We start from the raw sequence: 12,742 nt of genomic DNA, 5'->3' as shown, positions 1-12,742 counted from the left end.
AATCCAATATACATCACTTCTACTGGTTCCCCATTATCTATGCTGTAAGAAACAACGTCAAACAATTCCGAAGTTTATTAAGTATGACTTCTCTATCAGAAATGCATGCTGATTCTCTCCATTGTTGCTGTTAATTTTTAAATATCAAAAATGTCGTCCGGTGTAATAGATTCGAACAGTTCCCCCTACAGATGTCAAGTTAATTGATCTGCAGTTCTCCGCACTATGTCTTTTTTCCCTTTGTAGCTGTTTGGATCCCTTCCATTCATCGATCGTGCTTGGATCACGTTTATCCACAATAGTTTCCGGACTCTGCAGAATGTGCAGGGAAATAAAACACAGCCATCGACAGTGCAATTAATACTTCTGTTGATTATTTATTTCTGAAATTTTCATTGAAAGTACATCTATTTCGTTAGACTTAGCAATGTTCAATCCAGCTACATGTTCAAGTACTATCTTGTTACTGATAATAATTGACTTTATGTCTTTAGCTCCAGAAGGCGGATATGATCACTTGGTATTGCTGGGTGATTTTCTGGATCTTCCTCCATGAATACAGATGCAATGTAACTGGTTGTTTTCTTGGTCATTTCCCTGTTCTCCACAATTAATTCTCCTCTCCCGATTGCAAATTTCCACATTTGACCATGCTTTTATTTTGTTTCCTTTGAAATATAGATCATAGACTGATGCAGTCTTTGTGTTCCTGTTTGTTAGCATGCATGTTTCCTTTTTGATTTCCATATCTGATTCATGGTCTTCCTTTCCTGGATCGTTCACTTCTGAGAATTCTCAGCTTTCAACAATATCTGGAATTCTTCTGAAGTCAATTCCTATGATTAATATATTTTATAATTTGTTATGTTAACCATCATTGAGTCACTTTCTCACTCTTTCGTGTTTGTACCTGAAATAAATGACGTATTTTTCAGACTTTGCAGCATTTCGAAGAACTCCTGGTCCTGACCAGTTATATTCAGGAATACCGCAGGAGGATAGGAGGATAGAGAAGAAATTGCGGGAGCACTGCTTAGATCTTTTCTATCATTACTGGCCAACGAGTGAGGTCCTGGAGGACTGGAGGGTAGCGTATGCTGAGCCAATATTCAAGAAATGCTACAAGATAAACCTGGGAAATAAAGACCAGTAGACCTAAAATATAGTGGCTACGTTACTTGAAAAGATTCAGAGAGATTGGATATATCTGTATTTGGAAAGAATGGGTATGATTCGGAGTAAGATGAGAATGGTTCTGGAAAAACATAGCAGGTTATGCAGCATCCGAGGAGCAGGAAAATCGATTTTTCCGGCAAAAGCCTTTCATCAAATTCAGCACGGCTTTGTGCATGGGAGATCATGACTCGGAAATGTGTTGGAGTTCTTTGATGAAGTGACTAGCAACGTTGACGAGGGAAGGGTGGTATACGAAGTATATATGGATTCCAGTAAGGCCTTCAGTGAGGTTCCACATGGTGCACTGCTCTGTAAGGTTAGATCACATGGAATTGAAGGGGGGCTAGCAAATTAGGTACAGAATTTCTTGATGGTAGGAAGCAGAGGGCAATACTGGAAGAATGCTGGTCAGTCTGGAGGCTTGTGACTAGTGGAATCCGGCTGGTGTTGATGCTGGGACCATTGCATATTACATATATCTATGATTTAGATGAGAATGTACAGGCATGATTTTTAATTTTGAAGACGACACTAAAATAGGCAACATCATGCAGAGTGAGGAAGGTTATCATAAATTTCAGAAATTACGGCAGTACATTGATCAGCTGGGGAAGTGGGCTGAGAAATGTGAAATGGATTTTAATATAGATCAGAATAAGTTCTTGCATTTTAGAAAGTCAAATCAAGGTTGGAGTTTCCTGGTGAATGGTTGGGTCCTAAGGAGTGTAGTGGAACAGAGGGATCTTGGAATTGAGGTGCATGGTTCTGGAAGTTGATCCAGAGGTAGACAGTGCAGTGAAGTAGGCTTTTGGCACACTGACCTTAATCAGTGTATTACACTGAGTATCGAAATTATGGAGTTATGTTGCAGAAGATTTTCATAGATGTTTCCCTTCACACATTCCTGGAAGGAAGGCCTTTTGTTGTGGAGGATTATCAGTTTTAACTGAGATGTGAAATCTTCTTGAACCATACATGACATTCAGAAAGGTGTTTCATCTGGATGCATGCTTCCTCTTGTTAGGGAGTTTAATCCTAGAGAACAATTTTAAGAATAAGATGTATTCATATCAACACACGTATCATATAGACATCGACCGATATTTACAAATTACACAGACGCATATAAACATGTCATCAGATGATAAAGCAGGGACTTTTTTTTTTCTAATGAAAGGCACTGTGTACAACAACAGTGATGATACATCTTCATATCGTCCATTATCATCCGTTCAGAGAATGCTCCAGAAGAGCACACATGGCCCAGTTTGATGTTTAGTTGACATTATTGTATGGTTCAACACAGAGGGGGAGAAAAATATTCCCTGCTTGAGAAGCAGCAGCTGATTTATCCCTCTCTCTTACTTTGTCCACCGGATAGCAAAATGTGAGACCATAAAATCCCTGAGTTATCTTCACCACTTGTGAAGGATTCCTAGTGAGGACTCATTGGAATCTCTCCACTCTTGGAAGCAAAGGGAGTTCAGCCAAATCCAACTGTTCCACAAATAAATCCCATTACCAGCAGCTTGTGTGAGCAGAATAATTTCAAAGGCAGAAGAACATTTGGTACACTCTATCTTTTACCATTTGTTGTGAGTTCAACTTCCTGCATTTCACATTTTTCTCAAAAATGACCCAGTCTGAGTCCTATACAATTGGCCATATCACCAAACAGGCTACATTTAAAATTTGCTCTCACCAGTGGAGGAGTGGGACTGGAAAAGGACACAGTGACCCTCCAACCTTTATCGGAACACGAATGAGAAATTATTATTGGACGTTCAAGTGGGAATTCCCTTTACCAAACGTTTGTGGTGCCTGGATGTTTGCATTTGTTCAAAGTTGTGCTGTATTCAAACATTTGACAGACAAGTGCATGTAGGAAAATTATATGCAGACAGAAAAGTGCTGCTGAAACCACAATCAGAGCAGTTACGATCTTAGTGCCTTGTGGAGCAGACACAACGTGTCTAAAGACCCATTCCTGCTCCTCAGTCCTATGTTCCTATGTTCAATTCAGCCCCTCAAACCTCCTGCACTGGTGTTGACGGGGGCATCTTGCTCCAAATACCTGGTCCACAGTAACACAGGATCTCATTCATTCCCTCCAGGCTGTCACACATAGTTTGGGGTTGGAAAATGTTACTTCAAAACCCAGGCTGGATTCGAAAGACAACTCTGGTCTCATTACAGAGTGTCTCCTTTCTGCAACTTGTGCTACATTTGTTGATCATGGTATAGACCCAGATTCACTGTGAATTCAGCCCCCAGACCTCACGAAGTGATGACTCATAAAGTACTTTGCTCTCTCTGATTGGAACGTTCAATAACAGAACGTGCAGGAAAATTACAACCATTAACTTTGTAATTCCAGAATATGAGAACATAAGGAACAGGATCAGGTAGTTCGGATAATCAATCCATTGTATACGATCATGGCCGATCTACTGTTCGTATTAACTCATCTTTAATGTCAATTCTTCACACCCTCTCAGCTCTCTGGCCGATCAAAAATCCATCGACCTCCTTTTTAAATACTTTCAGTGATGCAGCTCCCTTAGCTCTCGAGACAAGATAATTCCTGACATTCACTACCCTCTGTGAGAGGAAAATACTCCCCATACAGGCACCGTCCCCTATTGAAATGAACAAGAGGGGAACACAGGGGCTCAGCAAAGGGTGAATAGCCTTGATATCAAGGCAGTATTTGACTTAGAATGTCATCGGAAGCGCCATCTTATTTGAACTTAATGGGAATCAGTTGTCCCCTCCCCACTGGCTGGGGTCTTTCAGAGCACAAAGGAATATGCCTGTGGGTGGGGGCCGAAAATATTCTCAGTGCCGGGCCATCTCTTCAGGAGATCCGCAGGGTAGCTTCCTCAGCACAAACATCTTCAGCTGCTTCATCAATGTTTTTCCCCATCATAATACCGGAGGTGGGAATGGTCACTGAGGGTTACACAATGTTCAGAACATTTTGTCTCCCATCAGCTCCTGTCTATGTCCATGTTCAGTAACACCCGGCCAGCATTCAGGCTTGTGCTGTTATAGTGTCGGTAACATTCATGTAACAGTGCTGTCAGACACATTTAAAAGAGGAGTTCATTCAACATCTCAAGCTGGTTACATACAGAAATGTGGAAGGCATTCAGCCCATCGAAAATACTGAAAAAGAAGAGGAACAGCCCATTCAATACTCTTTTCTGGATCAATGGTGCTGGAAGAGCACAGCGATTCAGGCAGCATCGAGGAGCTTCAGCAAAATCGACGTTTCGGGCAAAAGCCCTTCATCAGGAATAAAGGCAGAGAGCCTGAAGCGTGGAGAGATAAGCTAGGGGAGGGTGGGGGTGGGGAGAGAGTAGCATAGAGTACAATGGGTGAGTGGGGGAGGAGATGAAGGTGATAGTTCAGGGAGGAGAGGGTGGAGTGGATAGATGGAAAAGGAGCTAGGCAGGTCGGACAAGTCCGGAAAAGTCAAGGGGACTGGAAGTTTGAAACTATGATGAGGTGGGGGAAGGGGAAATGAGGAAGCTGTTGAAGTCCACATTGATGCCCTGGGGTTGAAGTGTTCCAAGGCGGAAGGTGAGGCGTTCTTCCTCCAGACGTCTGGCGGTGAGGGAGCGGCGGTGAAGGAGGCCCAGGACATCCATGTCCTCGGCAGAGTGGGAGGAGGAGTTGAAATGTTGGGCCACGGGGCGGTTTGGTTGATTGGTGCGGGTGTTTCGGAGATGTTCCCTAAAGCGCTCTGCTAGGAGGCGCCCAGTCTGCCCAATGTAGAGGAGACCGCATCGGGAGCAACGGATACAATAAATGATATTAGTTGATGTGCAGGTAAAATTTTGATGGATATGGAAGGATCCTTTAGGGCCTTGGATAGAGGTGAGGAAGGAGGTGTGGGCACAGGTTTTACAGTTCCTGCGGTGGCAGGGGAAAGTGCCAGGATGTGAGGGTAGGTCGTAGGGGGGCGTAGACCTGACCTGGTAGTCACGGAGGGAACGGTCTTTGCGGAAGGCGGAAAGGGGTGGGGAGGGAAATATATCCCTGGTGGTGGGGTCTTTTTGGAGGTGGCAGAAATGTCGGCGGATGATTTGGTTTATGCGGAGGTTTATAGGGTGGAAGGTGAGCACCAGGGGCGTTCTGTCCTTGTTACGGTTGGAGGGGTGGGGTCTGAGGGCGGAGGTGCGGGATGTGGACGAGATGCGTTGGAGGGCATCTTTAACCACGTGGGAAGGGAAATTGCGGTCTCTAAAAAAGGAGGCCATCTGGTGTGTTCTGTGGTGGAACTGGTCCTCCTGGGAGCAGATACGGCGGAGGCGGAGGAATTGGGAATACGGGATGGCATTTTTGCAATAGGTAGGGTGCGAAGAGGTGTAATCCAGGTAGCTGTGGGAGTCGGTGGGTTTGTAAAAAATGTCAGTGTCAAGTCGGTCGTCACTAATGGAGATGGAGAGGTCTAGGAAGGGGAGGGAGGTGTCAGAGATGGTCCAGGTAAATTTAAGGTCAGGTTGGAAGGTGTTGGTGAAGTTGATGAATTGCTCAACCTCCTCGCGGGAGCATGAGGTGGCGCCAATGCAGTCATCAATGTAGCGGAGGAAGAGGTGGGGAGTGGTGCCGGTGTAATTACGGAAGATCAACTGTTCTACGTAGCCAACAAAGAGACATGCATAGCTGGGGCCCATACGTATGCCCATGGCTACCCGTTTGGTCTGGAGGAAGTGGGAGGATTCAAAAGAGAAATTGTTAAGGGTGAGGACCAGTTCGGCCAAACGAATGAGAGTGTCGGTGGAATAGTGTTGGGGACGTCTGGAGAGGAAACAACGGAGGGCCTGGAGGCCCTGGTCATGGCCGATGGAGGTGTAGAGGGATTGGATATCAATGGTGAAGATGAGGCGTTGGGGGCCGGGGAAACGGAAGTCTTGGAGGAGGTGGAGGGCGTGGGTGGTGTCTCGAACGTATGTGGGGAGTTCCTGGACTAGGGGGGATAGGACAGTGTCGAGGTAGGTAGAGATACGTTCAGTGGGGCAGGAGCATGCTGAGACAATGGGTCGGCCAGGGTGGTCAGGCTTGTGGATCTTGGGAAGGAGGTAGAACTGGGCAGTGCGGGGTTCCCGGACTATGAGGTTGGAAGCTGTGGGTGGGAGATCTCCTGAGGTGATGAGGTTCTGTATGGTCTGGGAGTTGATGGTTTGGTGATGGGAGGTGGGGTCATGGTCGAGTTGGCAGTAGGAAGAGGTGCCCTCGAGTTGGCGTTTGGCTTCAGCGGTGTAGAGGTCAGTGCGCCAGACTACCACTGTGCCCCCTTTATCCGCTGGCTTGATGGTGAGGTTGGGATTGGAGCAGAGGGATTGGAGGGCTGCGCGTTGTGAGGGTGAGAGGTTGGAGTGGGGGAGGGGGGTAGACAGGTTGAGGTGGTTAATGTCCCGGCGGCAGTTGGAAATGAAGAGGTCGAGGGCAAGTAATACGACAGCGCGTGGTGTCCAGGTGGATGCAGTGTTTTGGAGGTGGGCGATAGGGTCCTCGGAAGGTGGGCGGGTGTCCTGATTGTGAAAGTAAGCTCGGAGGCGGAGGCGACGGAAGAAGTGTTCGATCTCACGGCGTGGATTAAATTCATTAAAGCGTGGACGGAGGGGGATGAATGTGAGTCCTTTGCTGAGGACTGTTCGTTCGTCCTCAGTGAGTGGGATGTCCGGGGGGATGGTGAAAACTCGGCAGGGCTGGGAGCTGGGATCTGGTGTGGGTGTGGAGCTGGGAGTGGGGTCGGAGCCAGTACCTGGAGTGGGTGCGATGGTGGGGGGAATGGGAGTGGAGGCATGAGCAGGGGTAGTGCTCCCCTCGGGGTTCTGGCGGGTGGGGATAGTAACAGTGGGGTCTGTGGGGGGCGTGTCAGCAGAATGCAGGTGAGTGGCGCTGGTGGGGGCGGAAGTGGTGGCAGCCACGGCAGTAGGGGTGGCGGAAGTCACTGAGCATGTGGTATCGGCAATGATGTGAGGGCCGGAAGTGGCTGTGGGAGCGGCCATGATGGGGGCGGAAGTGACATCATCAATCAGCGTGGGGGTGGCAGCTGCATAAGCCACGTGGCTAATGGCGTTTCCGAGGCCAGGGGAATCTTCTGGAATGTTTGAGGAGCGCTGGTTATCGAGTTGGGTGGATAACAGTTTGTTGTACTTACAGTTTTTGGTGTTTGAGGTGGAATTGAAATACTGTTAATACTCCTGCTTGTTCCTCAGGAAGAGAAGGGGTCTGGTCACTACATCGAGCTGTTAAACAGGATCAGGTAGAGTCCAATCAGACTCTTGAATCTGTTCCATGGGATCTGGAGGAGGCCATTCAGCCCCATGAGATTGTAATGCATGAACAGGAGGATGTCATGGATGCTCCAATACGACAAACCAATGGAGCATATACTGCACTCATGGATGGCTCTACGAGGTTCCTCGTGTGTCTATTGCCGGTGGAACATCTGCTACTTTAAAGTGGTTTGCTGGCAGTGAGGAGGGAAGCTAGATGTTTTGTATCAAGTCTCAAAGAGGCATCTTCCATCTCTGAGTAGACAGACCCATGTTCTCAGTGGAGGTCAGAAGAAGATGGGAATAGTTAACTGTTTTAGAATGAAGGCATTTTGGCTGCTGTCAGGATTTTGGATTACGTGATGTTTATTGTAGGATCACACACCAAATGCACTATATTCAAAGTCTGACCCTCTGTCGCTCTCTCTCTCTTTCTCTCTCTATCGATATAGGGAGTGGGGGAGGGGAGAGGGGAACGCCCTCATAGGCGGGAAGATAACCCAAGTAATAAGAAGCCATGGATTTTATCACCGTATCAATGTCTGTTTAGAACATAATGAGAGACTGTCCATTCCCTTTAATGTTTCAATGCAATCATCTTTTATTCTCTCACAACGCTAAAGATTAATCTTCATTCACCCCTCATTTTACCACCATCCCAGGGATTAACCTAATGAAAAACCTTGGCACTCTCTCTGTGGCAGGGCGATTATTTCTTATAAAAGAAAGAAAATCTGTCCACAATTTCCCAAGACTGCCTCAACAACGCTCTCAGGTTTGATCACAATAATTCATTTTCCTCACTGAGACATCTCCGTTTCTTTCCTGTGGCGTAAAAAGCCTTTCCTTCTCGCTACACTGCGACTGACGTGGAATTTAAAAGCTCCTTACATCTATATGTGAGCATCAACAAAGCCAACACCAGAGGTTTTACGGGAGATGAACATTACACTCAGGGAAAGACTAAGAAAGAATGCACTTGAAATAAGGAATGGTCACCCATCTGAATGGAAATGAGCTGTAGGAAACAGCCAGAGAAAGGGAGCTATCTTTTCTTTTGTTCTTCCCTCATAGGTCAGACCAACATGTTATGCCTATCTTGAACTGAGTGGCTGATTAAGCTTTTCCACAGGTCAGTAAAGAGTAAAATACATTGCTGTGGGATTGCAGTCACACAGAGACCTGATCAGGGAAGGATGACCCATTGCCTTCACTAAAGGACATGAGGCAAGCAGATGGGCTTTTTATACTTAATGATGATGGTTTCACTTCAATGCAACCAATTTCCTTCATATTAACAGATTATTATTCTGTGGCTCTAGATCACGAGTCAATGAGTTGAGCACGGTGCATTATCTTCCCGTCAGACAGTTTCTGTGCAGTGAACAAGTTAAACATTTCAAGTGCAATTATTTTGTCTAGTTTAGAGTGGTGCTGGAAAAGCACAGCAGTTCAGGCAGCATCCGAGGACCAGTAAAATCGACGTTTCGGGCAAAAGATCTTCATGAATACAGCTATATTTCTGATGAAGGGCTTTTGCCAGAAACGTCGATTTTACTGCTCCTTGGATACTGCCAGATCTGCTGTGCTTTTCCAGCACCACTCTAATCTAGATTCCCACTTCAGACTGAGATGAAGATGGCCCTTTCTGTTTATGGTTGTGCAATCCATGGTGTTCTCATTCTTAATGTGCAGTGAGGACATGGTTACTGAAAACATTCAAGATTGGGTTCCAGATGATTTTGATGAACAATAAAACAGACAGGAAAGGAATGTTCAGCCACACTCACATAAACGATAAGCATTCTGAATGGTGCAGCAGGCTCGAAGGGCTGAATGGCCACCGGCTGCTCCTAACTCATGTGTTCCTCTCTCACTCAACCCAGCAAAGCTGTTACAGAGGGAGAGGAAGATCCATTCAGCTAGTCAGGATCAGTACATTGAGACAGCAGAAGGCCATTCTGCCCTTCTCCAGAACCACAAAAATAAGATAAATCATTCAGCCCCTTGAGGACATTACACAGTACAGGATGAGGTCATGCAACCATTTGAGGCTACTTCAAATGAACACGGGATCCCTCTGAAACTATCATTAAATAGAAAGCAGTGAATAATTAACATTTGTTTTCAGGTTGGAAAGCTGTAAATTGGTGGAATGCCTGTCGGGTCAGAGAGAGTTCATCAATATTTTCAAACTATGTCAATGATTTTGGATGAAGGGACTGACTGGATTGGCGCTCATAACCAAGATAGTCATTGAACAAGATGCCAAGTGGTGGTAGAAAGTCTGCAATGGGATACAGACAGGGGACGTCAGTCTGCAAACTTTCATCAGAAACAGCATTTCATGCGTCATGAGAAGATTGTGACAGAAGGATAAACAACAGTAACCTACTTAAATGGAGTGTCATTGAGTCATAGAGTGATCGATCATGGGAACTGGCCCTTTGGCCCAAACCTGTCCATGCTGACCATGCTGCCCACTCAACTAATTCCAATTGCCCACATTTGAACCATATCGCTCTAAACCCTTCCCATCTATATACAATAGACAATAGATGATAGACAATAGGTGCAGGAGTTGGCCATTCTGCCCTTCGAGCCTGCACCGCCATTCAATATGATCATGGCTGATTATCCTTAATCAGTATCCTGTTCCTGCCTGATCTCCATAATCCTTGATTCCACTATCCTTGAGAGCTCTATCCAACTCTTTCTTAAATGAATCCAGAGACTGGGCCTCCACAGCCTTCTTGGGCAGAGCATTCCACACAGCCACCACTTTACCTTTTCATTTTTTTTAACATGTTGCTATTGTACCTGCCTCACCCACTTTTTCTGGCAGCCCATTCCATTTGAAAAACACTCCCTGCATGAAGAAGTTGCCCCTCGGGTCCTTCTTAAATCATTACCCTCTCACCTTAAACCTATGGCTTGTAGTTGTCAATCCCTCATCGCTGGGAAAATGACTGTCTGCATTCATCCTATCTATGGCCCTCATTATATTATACATCTCCATCAGGTCATTCCCCTCCCCCCATTCTCCTACATTCCAAGGGATGATATCCGAACCTGGCCCAACCCTCTCTATAACTCTGGCCTATTAGTCCTGACAACACCCTTGTCAAATTTCTTTGAACTCCTTTCAGGTTAATAGGGCGAGCAAAACTGTACACAATCCTCCAAGTGTGGCCTCACGAACGACTTACAGAATGGTAGCATGGTGTCCCAACCCCTACGTTCAATGCTTTGAACAATGAAGGCCAGCATACTAAATGCGTTATTTACCACCCCGTCTACCCGTGATGCTGCTTTCAAAGAAATATGGACTTTTGGTCCGAGGTCCCATTGTTGCACAACACTCCGCAGAACCTAACCATTTACTGTATAAGTCCTATCTTTGTTTTAATTTCCAAAGCGTGACATTTCACACTTCTCTGTATTGAATTGCAGTTGCCAATCTTCAGCTCACTTCCCCATCAGATTAAAATCCCACTATAATTTCTGATAACGTTCATTACTATCAACGATACCTTCTAATTTTATATCATCTGTAGATGTAGTAACATTCTTGGGACTTCTTGCAGTATGTTGTGTAGTTTTGAGCCCCATATCTCAGAACAGATGTTCTGGCCTTGGAACGTGTTCAGAGCGGTTTCACGAGAATGGTTCCAGGAATGAAAATCATAACATATGAGGAAACTTTGAGGACTCTGGATCTATATTCAGTGGATTTTAGAAGGATTAGGGGAGATCGAATTGAAACATACAGAATACTGAATAGTCTGAACAGAATAGATTTTGTGAAGATGTTTCCATTGGTCGGAGAGACGAGGACCCGAGAGCACAGCCTTAGAGTAAAAGGAGCAGCTTTTCAAACGGAGATTATGAGAAGCTTCTTCAGCCAGAGAGTGGTGAATCCATGGAATTCAATGCCAAAAAAGGCTGTGGAGGCCAGGTTGCTGAGTATATATAAGACTGAAATGGATAGGTTCTTGATTAGGATCAACTGTTATGGCAAGAAAGCAAAAGAATGGGGTTGAGAAACTTCAGCATGGACTGCTTTGACCGAAGGGTCTGTTTCTGTCCTGTATGACTCTATATCACTTTCACTAGCTGTATTGTCACTTCCCCGAAAACTCTCGGATGGAGCTTATGTGATGCAGTAACTTGCCAACCTTCAATTCAATTAGTTTTTTGAGTAAGTTCACTTTAGTAATTCTTATCATGCACAGGTTCTTATTTTGCTGGAAAAGCGCAGCAAGTCAGGCAGCATCCAAGGAACAGGAGAATCGACGTTTCGGGCATAAGCCCTTCTTCTGAAGCCCTGCTGCGCTTTTCCAGCAACACATTTTCAGCTCTGATCTCCAGCATCTGCAGTCCTCACTTCTCCTCGCAGGTTATTATTTTGACCAGTCCGTCTGTCCCACAATATTTCTGGAAGATTTTTGGTACCTTCCATTGTGGAGACAGCACGAAGGTATTTCCCTCAGCAGCAGGCAGAGATGGAATCCGTCACTGTGTGAATACATCGGAGCACTGCAATTGGGAGATGATGGACGTGTCAAACACTCCTGCTCATAAAGTTTTAGAATCAAGACAGTTCAATGAAACTGTCACTTCCTGGTCACTGGCAGCATAGTTCTCTCCCTCGTGCGAGGTTACAGATTATGCTGAAACAGGTGACACAAAGCTGTGACCACCTCATTTTAGAATCATACTGACCTCACACTTTGCACCTGGCATAGGTCCAGGTCGAGGTAAGAAAAAGTTTGCGATCAAAATATGTGCAACGAGAAGAGTTGCCAGAAGATAATTGTAACTGGAAAGGTGTGGATGATGGATTATTCAGAAACAGCATTGACGCAGAAGTGAAGACTGGGGATATTGTGAAGGTGGGAGTGGACAGGTTTTGTGGTAGACGGAATATTGTGATATAAATCAGTTCAGGATAAAATGGGATAATCGTGGTTATAAACACTTTTGTTTCTCCTCAGATGTTCGTAAGTGAACGATATGAAATTCAAGGTTTGGAATCGAGATTGTTGTTGAAAGCGAAGACAATAGTTTGAATCTTTACCAAATATACAGAGAAAACCATGACATTTACAACGGGTTAGACATTTAGTAAATGGGCCGAGATAGACTCACCAGGAACACCAACAATAGCGAGGATGGGATAGTAACCTGCCTGCATAATCATCAGTAAAAAGAGCCATTTGAGATGTTGTCACTGCACTGACGTCTCCTCCACCACAACAACTTCCAACATATAA

Source organism: Chiloscyllium plagiosum, unplaced genomic scaffold, assembly GCF_037043375.1.
Source record: "Chiloscyllium plagiosum isolate Xiang-an unplaced genomic scaffold, Cpla_swu_hap1 HiC_scaffold_42, whole genome shotgun sequence".
Classification (NCBI taxonomy): domain Eukaryota; kingdom Metazoa; phylum Chordata; class Chondrichthyes; order Orectolobiformes; family Hemiscylliidae; genus Chiloscyllium; species Chiloscyllium plagiosum.
The sequence above is the reverse complement of the archived record's forward strand: the minus strand, read 5'-3'. Positions refer to the sequence as shown.